Source organism: Magnolia sinica, chromosome 15 (assembly GCF_029962835.1).
Source record: "Magnolia sinica isolate HGM2019 chromosome 15, MsV1, whole genome shotgun sequence".
Lineage (NCBI taxonomy): Eukaryota > Viridiplantae > Streptophyta > Magnoliopsida > Magnoliales > Magnoliaceae > Magnolia > Magnolia sinica.
In genome coordinates, this window is record NC_080587.1 from 2,282,749 (window position 1) to 2,298,872 (window position 16,124).

Below are 16,124 nucleotides of genomic sequence, written 5' to 3' on the forward strand. Positions count from 1 at the left end.
AATAAGATTAAGCTAATATACATAATCTAGACAGTTTAATTCGAACTATAATATATTATATACACAACATTCTAGTAATTTCTAAATGCTTGAGTATCGTCCACCATCCTGCCTTGAGTTTCAAAGGTTTTTCTTTTTCTTTTTTTTCTTTTTTTGTTTTTTTTCTCCCTCTTTATCTTTTCGGGTAAGATCCAGGGGTGTCAATGGGCCACGCTCGGGTCAGTAAAATCAGAATTTTGAAACGGGTCAGCCCGACATCCGGGCCTGAAACAGTTCAAAATTTCGGGCCATACCAAACTAAGCCCAGCCCATTGACAGCCGTAGTAAGATCTCAACCATTTGCCAGTTAAAAAACTAAATTATTATGACAAATTTACCAGGGAGCAGTTTTTTTTTTTTTTTTTTTGAAAAGTTAAAGCCACAAACAATGAAACAAACACTGTTATAAGAAAACAGACAAACAGGACATGATCCCATAGCTTCCAGTAGTAGACAACAACACAACACAGACACGATTGACATTATTTTATGCAACACAACACAGAGGCGGTTGACATTATTTTATGCTAAAGCATCAATCGCCATTCGCCAGTAGAAGTGCGTGTACACTTAGCAACAAGACCCAACACACACCCCAACCAAAATAGCAACCGGAAGGCAAGTACACCCATCACAGCAAGGGTCGTTCAGGATATTGCATGAGGAACCGGAACAGCCATCATTCCTGCGGAGTCCACCTTCCAGCATTATCCTTGACAGGGGAGTCCCTTTGTTAGTAACCCCATTGGCAGTCTGACAGCGGGCAAAGGCAGATGTAGCAAAGCTGGCCACAAGCACCGTGGCCACCAACATGAGCAAAGTAACCTTCTTACTCTCCATCTCTACCTTTCTCTCTTCCTTACTTCTGAACTCAACTCCTTTTTATAGCCATGAAGCATGAATGAATGCATGACTTAACCCCCTAAAAAAGCATGAATGCGTACAAGAAAACCTATATGTGCGGGTCCACTAGGTGGGTGTAGCCCTCACTTTGGAGCTGAATTGGATGTATGTGTTGTATATCTACGCAGTCTATCAGTTTTGCCAGCTCATTTTATGACATGGGCACAACAATGAAGCAGATACAAATCTTAGGTGGACCTTGTGATAAAGATTAAATTCCCACTATTAAAAACTTCTTAGGAAACACAAAAGTATTAGATCAATCTACCATTTGTGTTTTTCCTTCATCTACGTCTGTGTGACCTTATCAATAGATTTGACCGGAAATAAACATTGCAATGTACACTTGAAAATTTTAATGGTGGGCATTCAATGACCATTGTTTACTATGTAGTCCAATTGATATTTGTATCTGCTTCATTTCTATGGTCTTACTAAAAAATGAGCTGGCTAAATTGATGGATAGCGTGGATCATCAAGCTGGTGATGTAAAGCAGGTCGTGGACACTTTCATGTCCAAGATGGACAAGAGGAGGCCTGATCAAAGGCAGAAGTGATAAGGGCCGTCATAACCCTAAAACAAGTATATCTCGCAAATTCGGAACAAGTCATTCAACATACCATATATGATTTTGGGGTAGGAGAAGCTACTTTAGCCACCCAACCTGCAATGCCAAGTTGCCATGCCAAATTTGTAAGATTCCATCATACCTTTGAAAATCTATTTTATTTTCATTTTACCATTTATAATGAGTTCTAATTTGATTATAACTCTTCATCCTTAGAGCTTTAGGAGTTGCATCCAACGTGAAAAAGGCTTAGAAAAATTAGGAAAATAGCATGGTTAAGCCAAATATGACACTTACTATTTATAACCAAAAACCATGAAGTCTGGTAGGAATCATTATTATATATTATATATAGTAAGTTTACTATTTATAGTAAATCACGAATTTTTGGGAGTTCAAGTTGGAGTTTGTTCATGAAACTTATTACCAAGTTTGGTATCATTATTTAAAGGTGTGTAAATTCTTTTTTATCATCTATCAATTAAATTTAGAATTTCTTAAAATTTATTTCTATTTTTTTATTTTTCATCGCGGATTCGAAAAAACTTAGTAAGGAGTCCAGGGAAGCTCCTTGGATTTGGAGTAGTTATCCCATTGAGTAAGACTGTGATCGACCTCATCACGTTCATCCCTGCGTTAGGTGTGCCGCACCATGCGCCCATACGGCCCGTCATCTCACCCAATCTAGGTTCCGAGGTCAATATGTCAGCATTATATATTGTACATCTTTTTCATACTGTGCTAACTTCTGGCTGTACCTGGACATCAGCCCCCTGCAGCAGATACCATCACCTTTCCCATCTTGCTTAAACAAATGCCTCACCTAAAATGTTATTTGCAGCCGTACATCCATATATACCATAGTCATCCCACTAATGTTTTTTTTTTTTTAAACACACCCCCACACACTCACGCCGTAGTGAGCTTTCATCACCTATGAATACTCGAACCCTTGACCGGGTGTTAAAACTCCAGAGAGTCTACCACCCGAGCAAGAGCGAGGATCCCACTAATGTTGATTTAAGACACATGTGGAACATCCGCTACCTTCGTATGCCAGAATCCTTCTTCTGGATGAATGTGAGGTCTACTCATGTCAAATAGGCAGATGAGGTGAATGTTCTCCCATGAACCTTCTTCTAAAACATACGGAAACCACTTCATAATTGAACGACGTGAAATGCTTTATATAGAGAGAGGGAGAGGGGAATGCTCACCCGCACGCCTTCTTATGTGAGCACCGGTGTGCACTTTTGCACACGTGTCATGGGCACAAATTTTGAATTGTCCACATGATAAAGCACCCCTTGAAACTCCATAAAATCAATTTTCAGCTGGATCCAAAACTCTAGTGTACCATATATATATATATATATATATATATATATATATATAGTCATGCTCACCTATGCACGTGCGCACCTTTGCTCGCGTGTCATAGGTGTCTAATCCGAATGGTCATTGTGAAATCTTTAGGCATAAAATTTCACCATGATCTAAATTTTTGGTGGGCCATAGCAAAGAGATGAAAATAAAGGGAGGAAACTGTTTTCATTTTTCATGGCCCACCAAAGTTTTGGATCAAAGTAAGAATTGGGCCGGGGGGTTTCATGAGGTGCTGCTTCACGTAAACCGTTCAGATTTTGGAGTCACATCATGTATGATTGGGTTCTCAAAAAAGTTGGCACTTGTGTGCACGAGTCACATCACTATAGAGTAGTGTAGTATTATTTTAGGCAGGGGTAATACACTTTGTGTTCATTTTAAACATGTATAAAACTGGCTCTTTGGCTAAGTGGACCCTGTGATTTTTGGACATATAGATGCATTTTTTTTGGTTGGTGGTTTGTACATGTTGATACTTCATTATTTTATGTAGTTCTGATTAGTTGTTTGCTTTGCTTAATTACCATGAGCCATATGGGTAAATCATCCTTCCGTGGGCGAAAGTGACTCTCAAAATAGCGGATATTGAGGACGTGCTCGACCCTAAACTTTAGAGCATTACAAGTTGGTATCACAGTATGAGTTTATAGTTAAATTAAACTGCACACAGGGGAATCATATAATAAATACACTAACATAAATAAAATTACAAATCTATAAATATTGAAGCATAAGTATAAACTTAGGTGCGCCACCACAAACAAAACAATCAAAATAAAAACGTTAAAACCATCCAAAGAGGTAACCATTATGTTTGTATGCCATTCAAATCAATCATGTGATTATAAGATAAACCATAGGAACAAATGTCATCATGATGCAAAACTACTGTCACCCAGGCATTCAATGCCCACCGTTTCTGGTGGTATATGCTTTATTTTTAGATTCCTATCCCAACCTAATCTTTAAAACGTATGAACGGAATGGACTTGTAACGGATTGTAACGCCCCGGAAATCGGGGGTCGCGCATCCGCTCAACTCCCGAGTTCCCGAGAGTCACTATTAACAGATTTTCATTAATATGTATTTAATCTGTTTAAGTTGCGCAGCCTGAAATTCTCTGAACATGAAACATGAACATGCAAGTCTGTTGAAATGAGAGAGGGCTGACATATATACGTACAAGTCCAAAATATAGATGGGTCGCACGAGGCGTTGCCCAACCAAAACGACAAAAGAATATTATGTCCAAAAGAATGAGGCTGAGCCCATTGCCCAGCCATCCAATCCCGCCCCTCAAGCAGGCGGCGAACCCTCCATCAGCTGGAAGTATGACAGCTCGTCCTCCTCGTCCAGGCACGCCTCGCCAGGCTCCTCCAATCCCGAGTCACCTGCATCTATGAAAGGGTCTGGTTGGTGTTTTAAAACACCGTCCCAGAGTGGGAGTGAGTGATCAACTCAGTGGGTGCTATTAATCTCAAGTTATCACAGGCAACAATTTTAATATGATTTTAATGAAAAGCAGACAATCACATACGCTTAAGTAATCTTATTAATGCGCATGTATGCAGCATGACATGATGCATGCCCTCACCACAACGCTCCCTCGTGCGACACCATCTAACGATCGCCAATGCCAACACTCCCTCAGTGCGACCTCGACTGCCGAGTCGCCAACCTAACTAATGCGATGCGATGCAGTCGTGTTAGCCGAGTTATTAGTTAGGTTCATTCGTCTAGCCGATTGGGGAATCTGGTACACCCCACATATTAATGCCCTAATCTGGGTGCGGGGTCATGACCCCCCAATGCGTGAGGCCGAGGCCCCGGGGTCCGTGATCCCGTCGGGTTCCTCATCCCCGACTTCAAGCACATGAGGAGTGCCAAAAGAAAGGGGTCGCTCCCGGTCACTACGGGGAGGCGCGGTACCCCAGTGTAGGCCGACAGCTCGGACATAGTGTCCCATTCCACCATGCCCGGCTCACGAGGTTGTGGACCGATTTTCAAGTGGGTTATTGATGAGCTACAATGGTTGTAGGGTGCCCCAGGTTCCTTACAAGTGTGAGCAAACAGGGTTAACAATCATGGTTGGTCAGACAGTGGGCTAGTCCACACGAGTCCAGGCAAGTGCATGGCGGAACGACATCGGGTGCGAGCAACCCATGTAGTCTAACTACAGCTGCCCACACGCACTCACCCAAATCCATGGGATTAGCCTCAAGGCGGTCCTACCAACGAGACCGCCTTAACTCTCCTTATTTTCTTGACCAACCCTGGGGTATGGATGGTGGTTCACAACATGTCAACGGACAGGGTTATCAGCTAGCAACATCATCATCATGTTCTCACACCTCAACATAAAATTCAGATTCTTCTAATAAGCAAACTAACATAATTTAGGAGCAATGGTGCGAGTGTGTTGTGTGAGTGTGTTGGTGAGGAAGTTGCTCACTTCCAACAACTCATGGAAACAAATTTACACAGGAAACAAATGTGGCACGCATGTTATAAGGCATTGTCATATGAGCAATTTCAACAATCATCAACAAGCGATCATCAAATTTGCACCAAGTCATGTAAGAAGCAAGAATAGCATCATGTGAGGAAATCAAATAAAACAATACAATTCCATACCACTCTAAATAAACATAAATTCCTAGGTTTTCTCTATACTCTCCAAATGCATCAACCAAGCTATCAAAATCATTAAACTCATATTGAAATTGGTACTAGGCCACTAAGGAGTAATAGTCCGCACCTATGGCTTGTTGGAGATTCGGAAAATGCCCTAGAAAAGAGGGCTTTCGGGTCGATCGGTCGGAATCCCTAAATCAAGTTGTTGCATGTTAGAATTCCAAACCAAACCCACCTTATTACATGGATTTCAAGAAGGATGGGTGAAAACCTCACCTAGGCAACCCACGGACGGTTGTTGAAGCTAAGGAGAGGAGTTTTCTCCTTGCAAGAGAGGTAGGGAGTTGGAAGGGTTGGCTCTCTTGGGACCCCACTTGATCTAAGGTCCACCTTGAATCTCTTTCTTCTCTCTTTCTCCTCTTTACTCTCCTTCACTCTCCTTCTCTCTTGGTGGTTGTAGCAAATGGGAGAGAGAGTTATGAGAGATAGGGTTTATCCCCTAGGCTTGGGCCCTTTGGCCTTAAGTTCCCTCAAATTCCTAAAATAGCCTACTAAGTCTCCCTTTTAGAGTTGGAGTGGCCCTAACACTCCTTTAGCCACCAAATTCGGTGGGTAGGTGCCCTATGGCCCGATTAGGGCCCGTGTAAAATTTGAGAACAGACGGATGGATGCTTGTGGGGTTTGAGTCAACAATTCTGATCCTTAATCGGCTCTGAGGGGTCCATTCTAGTGATTGGAGTGATTCTGGTGGTCCTCTGGCTATGAAATTTCTAGGATATGTGCTTCATGGCCCGATGAAGGGCCATGCAAAATTTGGAGACGATCGGACCTGGGGTTTGGTCGTACGAGTCCGATTTGTGATTGACGGTCACCGACCCGCAATCGGGTCCCAGAGTTGGTGGACGGGTTTAGGAAAATCCATTAGACCTCCACCGTAAATATGGAAGAGATCCGATGGTCGGATAGCCTAGAATCTCGGTTTCATTTACAAACGCCAGATTTGGTCCTAGCATGGGTGGAGTGCATTTAGTCAGTGCCAGATCCCACTTCTAAGTGTCCGTTGGGTCCGCGGTCCGCGATGGTCCACAAGCCTAGTGAGCTCTATGGTTCACTAAATTTTTAGATTTTTCTGACCTTTCGGCGTCGCGGTATAGCCCGTTCAGGCTGTTGCTCAGTGTAAATGGTCATCCAGCTTAGCGGCCCGCACTTGGTCTTGCCATGGCCTGTCTGGTTTATTCAAACGGGCTAATCCTAGGTTAATTAGCTTATGGTACCCCTGCCATGAATGTTTTAAACGTTTGGTCCTGCGGAAAATCCTACGTGGATGCCCCAGGACACTGTACCGATTGGTCAGGTTGTTACACGGATATATCTGTGAGTACCACACAATGCATGCAATCCACTCTCCCATTTAGGAAAGAATTATGTGAGACCCCGGCTGTTGGAAATTATACAGATTAATATATTTCTATATAATGTGGAAACCAAAAAATTACAAAATAATCTGAAATCAGGACAGGCAGAAGCACGTCTGAAATGCTGTCCTTAAAGCGTTATTTGCCCCTACTCAAGTAAATTGAGTATGCTGATAGGTTACAAGCAAACCGCTTTTAAGATATGACGAGCCCGGTGTGGGTCTGCGTTCAGCAAACACGAAGGCCCACCAAATGGAACTCTTATACACTCTATCTGGCAGAATTATAATATATAAAAAGTCTCGAAAGAGAAAGAAAAAGAAGAAATTTCTTTTGATTTAGACCACTGCACTGGTCAGTTCTTCAGCCACTGGTTCAGATGAACCGTTCTAGACCACACCGTTGGTCTGTTCTTCTAGCAAAGGTTCAACCATTGCTATCTTGCTGGAACCACTGGAGTATTAGAGAAAAGTAGTGAGCTGTGTCTCAATTCGTATGAGTCTGCTGGAATGGGTTGAGAGATGGTTTGGAAACCCATCCAGACCCTCCTTTTATAGGCTATGATGGCTGGGGGTAATGGTCCAGGGAATTAAATCTCATGACTGTTTTCTAGCTTTTGGAGAAAACTAGCCGTTTTATGACCATTTTCTGATTGTTGTGCATGGGCCATTAAGCTGCTGCATGCTGACTGTTGTGAGACAGCACCTAGCCGTTTTCTAGCTGTTGGGTTAGCCATGCAGCAGTTACAGCTAGACCCTGCACTAACTGCATAGCTATTACAGATCTTCTGCAACAACTCTATTTTTCAGCCCTCTATATATTCTGGAGGACTCTCATTCAGTCCTCTAGTCTCCCCTTCATCCAATCATCCGCCTTAGTCACTTATTTACACCGCGACTCACACACGTCTTGCTCCGGTTCGCTTAAGGTCGCGAAAGAGAGACCCTCTGCGACACGATGCGGGTGTACGAAGTGCGCCACTAGCTCCTCTATAGCCACACTGCCTCACATGCCCATGCCCTCGCACCGAGCCCGTGACCGTGATCGAGACAGAGTCCGAGTCCGATTCGAGACCGAGCGCAAGCGCGGGTGTTCTAGTGCTACGCACTGGAACACGCAAGGTCCATAGTCCTTGAACTAGGTGAGTAAATATTATAATACTCTACTGTTTTTATTTAAACCATTTTTTCTTCTCTTCCCTTTCTCATGTGGGACTATTCCTAAAAACCTACAAAATGGTATTTTTTCAATACAAAAAATAATATATCATATATTATTTTTTATTATTAAAATATATTTTATTAAAATCAATATTTTTGCAACAATCCCCTACTTGATTTTTTATAACATATATTTTTTTCGGTTAAATAATTCTGCAAAAATAATTAGCTTATATGCATAAAGAAATATATCTTTCAATTTTAATCTTTCCTTAGTATAAGTATCTCAAAACTCTATCGAAATGACTGGTAGCCGTAGCGTGAACCAGTTATTCCTATATAACAAAGTCAGAGAAACCACACACATATTCGCTATGTGTTTGTTAGAATTCCCACAATCTTGCTTAGCACAATTAATGGTCATGTGCTTGTCCTATTTCATGAACGATTCAGAGAGAAAAACTCTTAACTCTCATGAGAGATGGCACATCTCTACGTTCATATAGGTGAAATCTTTCCAGTGTCTCCGTTACTATAAGACACTTGTCCTTATAGACTGGATTTCATTAAGAGTTCTAAGACTCAACCTTCTTTCGTAACGCTCAGCACTTATCTATTATGGATGAGGTTATATAATTTAGTGCTGAAAAATTTTCACATATTAGTGACTTATTCTTACCTATTAAACCAAAAATTAGAGATTTTCTGACTTTAGGTTGGGTTACCATCACTGGTGGAACTTTGGTTGAAGAGTTTCAACCCCATTCCTCTAGATGTAACCTTTACTGTCTTTCTCAGTAGAGGTTTAGTGAAAGGATCTGCCAGGTTATTGCTTGATTTCACATAAGAAATAGCAATGATTCCTTCTTAAATCAATTGTCTGACATAATCATGTCGAAGACTGATATGTCTAGACTTACCATTATAAGTGCCGCTATAGGCTATAGCTAATGTGGCTTCACTATCACAATGTAGTGACACAACTGATATAGGGTTTACATAGAAAGGAATTTCTAATAGAAGATCCCTTAGCCACTCAGTCTCTTTGCCTGTTGCAGCTAGGGCTATAAATTCAAACTCCATTGTCGAATGCGTTATAGAGGTCTGTTTCTTAGATCCCCAAGATACAACTGCACCTCTTAGGGTAAATACTCACCCTGTAGTAGACTTGTTGTCCCCTACACTCGATATCCAGCATACATCGGTATATCTTTCTAATACGGTAGGAAACTCTGAATAAAATAGTCATAAGTCTCTGGTTGCTTTTAAGTAATCAAGGACTCTACTGATTACATTCCATTATTCAGTACTAAGGTTACTAGTAAACCTACTAAGTTTACTCACAGTATATGCTATGTCTGGTCTAGTGCATTGCATAGTATACATAAGACTCCCTATCGTACTCGCATATTCTAATTATGCAACTGTTCTTCCAGTATTTTCTTTTAGCTTGATACTTGGATCAAATGTGATCTTTGCTTATTTTATATTTAGATGGTTAAACTTGTTTAGTATCTTCTCAATATAATGAGATTGACACAAAGCATAAACCCCATAATATTTTTTAACTTTGATACCTAGAATGGTATCAACTTGTCCAAGATCCTTTATTTTAAATACGGAAGATAGAAACCTCTTTGTTTCAGTCACACCTTCCATTTCATTACTTATTATTAACATGTCATCAACATATAGACAAATAATAACGATATAACTACCATCTACTTTAGAATATATGCATTTGTCAGCTACATTATGCATGAAACCATGAAATAGTATTTTGGAACCAAACTTCTCATGCCACTGTTTTGGTGCTTGTTTTAATCCATACAAATATTTGACAAATCCACATACTTTGTTTTCATTTCCTGGTAGAACGAAAACTTCAGGTTGTTCCATGTATACCTCTTCATTGAGGTCACCATTCAAGAATATAGTCTTTACATCCATTTGGTGGATGTGAAGATGATGTATAGAAGCTAGCACAAATAATATCCTAATGGATGTTATCCTAGCTACAGGTGAGTATGTGTCAAAGTAATTTATCCCTTCTTTTTGTCTAAACCCTTAGCTACTAGTCGAGCTTTAAAGGTTTGGATAGTCCCATCAGTGTGATATTTCTTCCTAAATATCCACTTACAACCAATGGGTCTAGAACGTGGAGGTAAGTTTACTAGTTCCCATGTTTGGTTTGATAGTATGGATTCTATCTCATCATTTATAGCTTCTTTCCAGAAAGCTGAGTCTCTAGAGGATACAGCGTCTTTATATGTTTTAGGATCATCTTCTACAGTCATCACTATAAGTATTTTTCTTATAACATTTTCTTTATCTCCTTCTACAAGATGAAAAATGACGCGTTATGAGTCTATGTAGTCATCTCCTAGACTCTTCTTTATTCTTGTCTTTTGACTCCTACGAGGTTCAACAGGAGCTTCCACTATCTGTGGAACTATGCTATATGATTCTCTATTAGGAGTTTAGATTTCATTATCTTTTGACTCCAAGGATAGTGAGTTCTCAAAGAACTCAACATCTCTTGATTCTATTATTGTATTAAACTCTATGTCTAGAAGTCTATAAGCTTTACTATTTTGTGCATACCCTACGAAGGTGACTTAATAGCTCTTGGTTCTAACTTAGTTATTTTTGAATCAGGGGTTCTGTAATACACAAGACACCCCCACACTTTTAGATATCCTAGGTTAAGTTTTCCACCTCTCCATGTTTCATATGGAGATATTTTATATATTTTAAACGAAATTTTATTTATTATATGGCATACTGCAAGCAGTGCCTCTCCCCATAGACTTAGTGGCAACTTTGCTCTTATCAGCATTGAGTTGACCATTTCTACTAATGTTCTATTTTTTTTTCAGATATTCTGTTTTGTTGAGGTGTGTATGGCGCTATACATTGATGTATCAGTCCATGTTCTTCACAGAAGTTATCGAATTCATTAGAGAAGTATTCTCCTCCTCTATCACTACGGAGAACTTTTATCTTCTTATTTAGTTGATTTTCTACTTTTGCTTTATATATTTTAAACATGTTTAATGCTTCATCTTTGCTCTTTAACAGATAAACATACACATATCTAGAGCAATCATCTATAAAGGTTATGAAGTGCCGTTTACCTCCACAAGTAAGAATGCCGTTTAACTCACAAATATCACTGTGCACAAGATTCAATACTTGAGACGTTCTTTCAACACTTGGAAAAGGTTTCTTCATCATTTTGGATCTTATGCACACTTCGCATTTATCGGTTTCATTATCTATGTATGAGATTAAACTATTCTTAGCCATAAACCTCAAGGTATTATACCCTATATGGGCTAGCCTAATATGCTACAGTCCAGCAGATTCAACCATATACGTAGAAGTGCTACTTTCATTCAAAGAAAACTTAACCATTCTATTACAAGCATATCTTTTTTCAACAAAATTTTCATTCTTGGATAGAATCAGTTTACCTGACTCGTACACCACCCGTATACCTGATTTTCCCAGAAGATCCTCAGAAACTAAGTTTCGCCTCATGTCTGAGACGTGCAGTACATTAGTCAGAATTACTTTCTTTCCAGAGGTGAATATCAGTTCGACAGTTCCTTTGCCGACGACCTTCGATCGGACTTCATTACCCATCTGGACTTCTTAACCATCGGTCAATTCCTCATAGGTTTTGAAGGCTGATTTGTCGTAGCACACATGTACAGTAGCGGCAGTATCATACCACCACCCTGAAACTTTGCCTTGGATGGTATTCACCTCAGTGATCATAGTTACGATATTGCCTTCTTCTACTGCACTTGCCTCTTTTTTAGATTTGCGATATTAGGTGTGTCTTTGTCAGATGCTTCAGGTAGCGCTTGTAGATTTGGATCTAATATGTAATAGATCTTCAGTGCTGTCAGGAGAAATTTCAGTTTGTCTTGTCATTTTGTAAAATTGGTTCCATCGAACCGATCAAAATTGTTGGAAATTATACAGATTACTATATTTCTGTATAATATGGAAACCAAAAAATTACAAAATAATCTGAAATCAGGACAGGTTGAAGCACGTCTGAAACGCTGTCCTTAAAGTGTTATTTGCCCCTATTCAAGTGAATTGAGTATGCTGATAGGTTACAGGCAAACCGCTTCTAGGATTCGACGAGCCTGGTGTGGGTCTGCGTTCAGCAAACACGAAGGCCCACCAAATGGAACTCTTATACACTCTATCTCGCAGAATTACAATCTAGAAAAAGTCTCAAAAGAGAAAGAAAGAGAAGAAATTTCTTTTGATTTAGACCACTGCACTAGTCAGTTCTTCAGCCACTGGTTCAGATGAACCGTTCTAGACCACACCGTTGATCTGTTCTTCTAGCAAAGGTTCAACCCTTGCTGTCTTGCTGGAACTGCTGGAGTATTAGAGAAAAGTAGTGAGCTGTGTCTCAATTCGTATAGGTCTGCTGGAGTGGGTTAAGAGATGGTTTGGAAACCCATCCAGACCCTCCTTTTATAGGCTATGATGGCTGGGGGTTATGGTTCAGGGAATTAAATCCCATGACCGTTTTCTAGCTGTTGGAGAAAACTAGCCGTTTTATGGCCGTTTTCTGACTGTTATGCATGGGCCATGAAGCTGCTGTATGCTGGAGCGACAAGATGCGGACGTGCGAAGTACAAAGTGCGCCACTAGCGCCGCTACAGCCACACTGCCTCACATGCCCACGGCCTCGCACCGAGCTCGTGCCCGTGACCGAGCCCAAGCTCGAGCCCGAGCCCGATGCGGGTGTTCCAATGCTACGCACTGAAACACGCAAGGTCCATATTCCTTGGACTAAGTGAGTAAATATTATAATACTCCATTGTTTTCATTTAAAACATTTTTTCTTCTCTTCCCTTTCCTATGTGGGACTATTCCTAAAAACCCACAAAACGATATTTTTTCAAAACAAAAAATAATATATCATATATTATTTTTTATTATTAAAATATATTTTATTAAAATCAATATTTTTGCAACATCGGCCTCACCTAAGACGGTACCGCCCTTACCGTGGGCCACCTTTGTGTATCTATTTTATATATTTGCTATTTTTCCATATCATTTTAGTGCATTATCCAAAAAAGAAGAAGATTCAAATCTCAGGTAGACCATACTCTTATAAAATAGTGGTGATTGAATGCCCTACCATTAAAAACTTCTTAGGATACACCTTAATGTTTTCGTAGTATTTATTTGCCATTTAATCCGCTGACAAGGTCACATAAGCCTTAATGAAGGTATAAAAACAAACATTAGCTTCATCCAAAACTTTCGTGGCCCATTGATAGTTAAGCATCACTATTCCCAATAATATGGTCCGCCTATTAATTGGATCTGTTTCTATTTTTGGAATCATGTACTAAAATGATTTGGAAGAAAAGTTTAGGCGGCATGGATATAGAATATATATATATATATATATATATATATCAAGGTGGGCCCCACGGTAAGGGACGAACAGCCTTGGGTGAAGTTAGGGTCTCACTGATCCATTCCTCTCCAATAATGCCTGCAATCATTTCAAATGTCTTGATTACAGCTTTATTGGTGTGTAAACAGCACATGGAGATATTGTTTAAGCCCTGTTGCATGATGATCGAATGGTGGGCCTGAGGCATTTATTAGGGTTGACTCAAAACTTTGTGAGCATGAGTTCAAAACAGTACGGCAGATTTAAATCTCAGGTGGACCCCCGAAGAGGAAACAGTAGGGATTGGACTGTTGTGAACTTTGCTGGGCTGTAGAGGTTATGGGATCAAGCTAATAATTGTATTTGTATTTTCCTTTCATCTATGCGTGTGACCTTATCAATAAGTTAGATGGTAAATAAACCTTACAGTTACAGTGTGCCTTAGGAAGTTTTAAGGTTAGAGGTTTAATAAAAAAATGTTTTCTGTGGCCAACCTGAGGTTTGGATTTTCCTTAATTTTTGGATCATACCTATAATGTGTTAGCAAAATGGATGAACTGTGTGAATAAAACATATACATTTTGGTATAATCATTTTTTGGATCATACTTAAAATGTTCTTTAAAAAAATAGATGTACAACATCCATTTAGAATAAATACCTCAAGGTGGGTCTCATTATAAGAGTTGTACCTAATCTACTGCCATTAAATCAGTATGTTCTCTGAGGCATCCCTCATCCCTCGAGGGATTGCCAGTGGCCGGGCATAGAAATATATCCATGTCAGGGCTGTGTGGGTCCCACAAAGATGTCCATGACAAATCCACTCGGTCCATCAGTTTTTAAAGACCACCATGTGATAGGATTCTAAAAATCTGGCGGACCCAAAACTCAGGTGGGCCACCACAAATAAAATAGTGAAAACAGAAATGCTGAAACTATTTAAAGATAAACATGATATTTACGTGTCATCCAAATCAAACACGTGGTTATTACCACCAAGATAAACTGTGGGAACAGATATAATCTTGATACAAAACTTCTGTCACGTCGACATTCAATCCCCACCGTTTCATGTGGTATGGCCCATATGAGTTTTACATCTGCCTGATTTTTAGATTGCTATTCTAATATGATATTTAAAAACAGATAGTTGAGTGGATTTTGTAATCGACATCCTGTGAGCCCCATTACATCAAGGGTTGTGGGGGATGGATGAGAAAACATTGAAGAGGAGGATTTGCAGTGGATGTCATATCTAAAGGCAGTGATCATTCTAGAAAAGAGCAAGGAATTGTTGGATTATAGAAGCCTGGAAATGAAATGTTGAATTGAAATTGGAAATTGGAATTGAAGTTGAAATGTGCACTAGAAAAGAAGGAAAAGATTGTGTGAATCATTCTATTGTGTTTTTCTTTTATTTGTGTAATTATCTGGCATATAATACAAGTAGATTACATACCCCACTCTCTCTCTCATACAATGAACAAAGGGGTTTTAAATTGTTCTTAAAATTCTGTCCTAAAATTTGACCGTTGGCAACATTAATAAGCATTCAAAAACGTTTCTAAATTTGTGCTTGAAATGTCTGTTGGCACCAGAACGGTTTAAAACCGTTCCTAAAATTTCGTTTCTAAAAATTGAAACGGTACCCAAAACGGTTCTGAACCGTTCCTGTTTATCTGCGACGCCTCATTTAGGAACGGTTTGAAACCGTTCCGGAAGCATTTAGGAACGGTTTTAAACCGTCCCTAAATGACGATTTTGGTGTGGTGTTCCCTACAAAACTCATGGTCCACCATCTTTACCTCATCATTGTCTGATATATAGAGATATCGAAGAGATGGCAAATGCGCAAGGGCAGGCAGCTGGCTACAATTTTCACAATGTGATAGTGTCACCCTGATTAGGCCGGCGAAGAACAGATTGCCAATTCAACTAGGGAACATAGAACCAGGATAATAGATTATTTCCAACTCTTTCAAATTCATTTGAGGTAGTCGAAGCCCTTCGAATATGGCGTCCAGCCTCTCCAACTCTTCGAAACCTAGCTTTGGCATCTTCGTCTCACTACTTGTTAATATACCATCAAACACTGGCTTAGGACCAACATCCCAATGTAAAGAGAAGCTACGAAGGTGGGATGTCCTCTCTAACTCTGCCTCTCTGGCCTCATCCACGCTCGCTACTTTCTCCAAGTTCCTGATCAACAGCTCCCCTTCGATATGGTTAAGGTCTTTCAGTTCTCCAATCCTACATTCACCACCCTTGCCCCCAACAACGAACATATCCAACGTCCGAAGGGAGCTTTATCTCCTTAATCCTTCTGGTAATAATCTCAAGCTATAAGTGCCTTGGACTTGAAGATGTCTAAGGCAAACCATTTTATACATTCCACTTGGTAATTTCTTTAGGCTGTTACACCATTGGAGTTTTAAGGTTTGTAGATTACAAAGGTCAGTCACCGATTCAAGCAACTCGATTATGTTAGACTAGGAGAGATCAAGGCACTGTAATTGTTTTAATTTACCAATTGAACTTGACAATATTTGAGGAAAGGAGCCACTTAGATCCA

General features: G+C 40.0%; 1 protein-coding gene across 1 annotated transcript in view; it reads left to right on the top strand.

Moving 5' to 3' along the window:
* LOC131227217 (putative disease resistance protein RGA3) overlaps positions 1-16,124 on the top strand; it is a 69,195-nt gene that overhangs the window by 32,160 nt on the left and 20,911 nt on the right. The gene's annotated exons all lie outside the window — the stretch shown is intronic.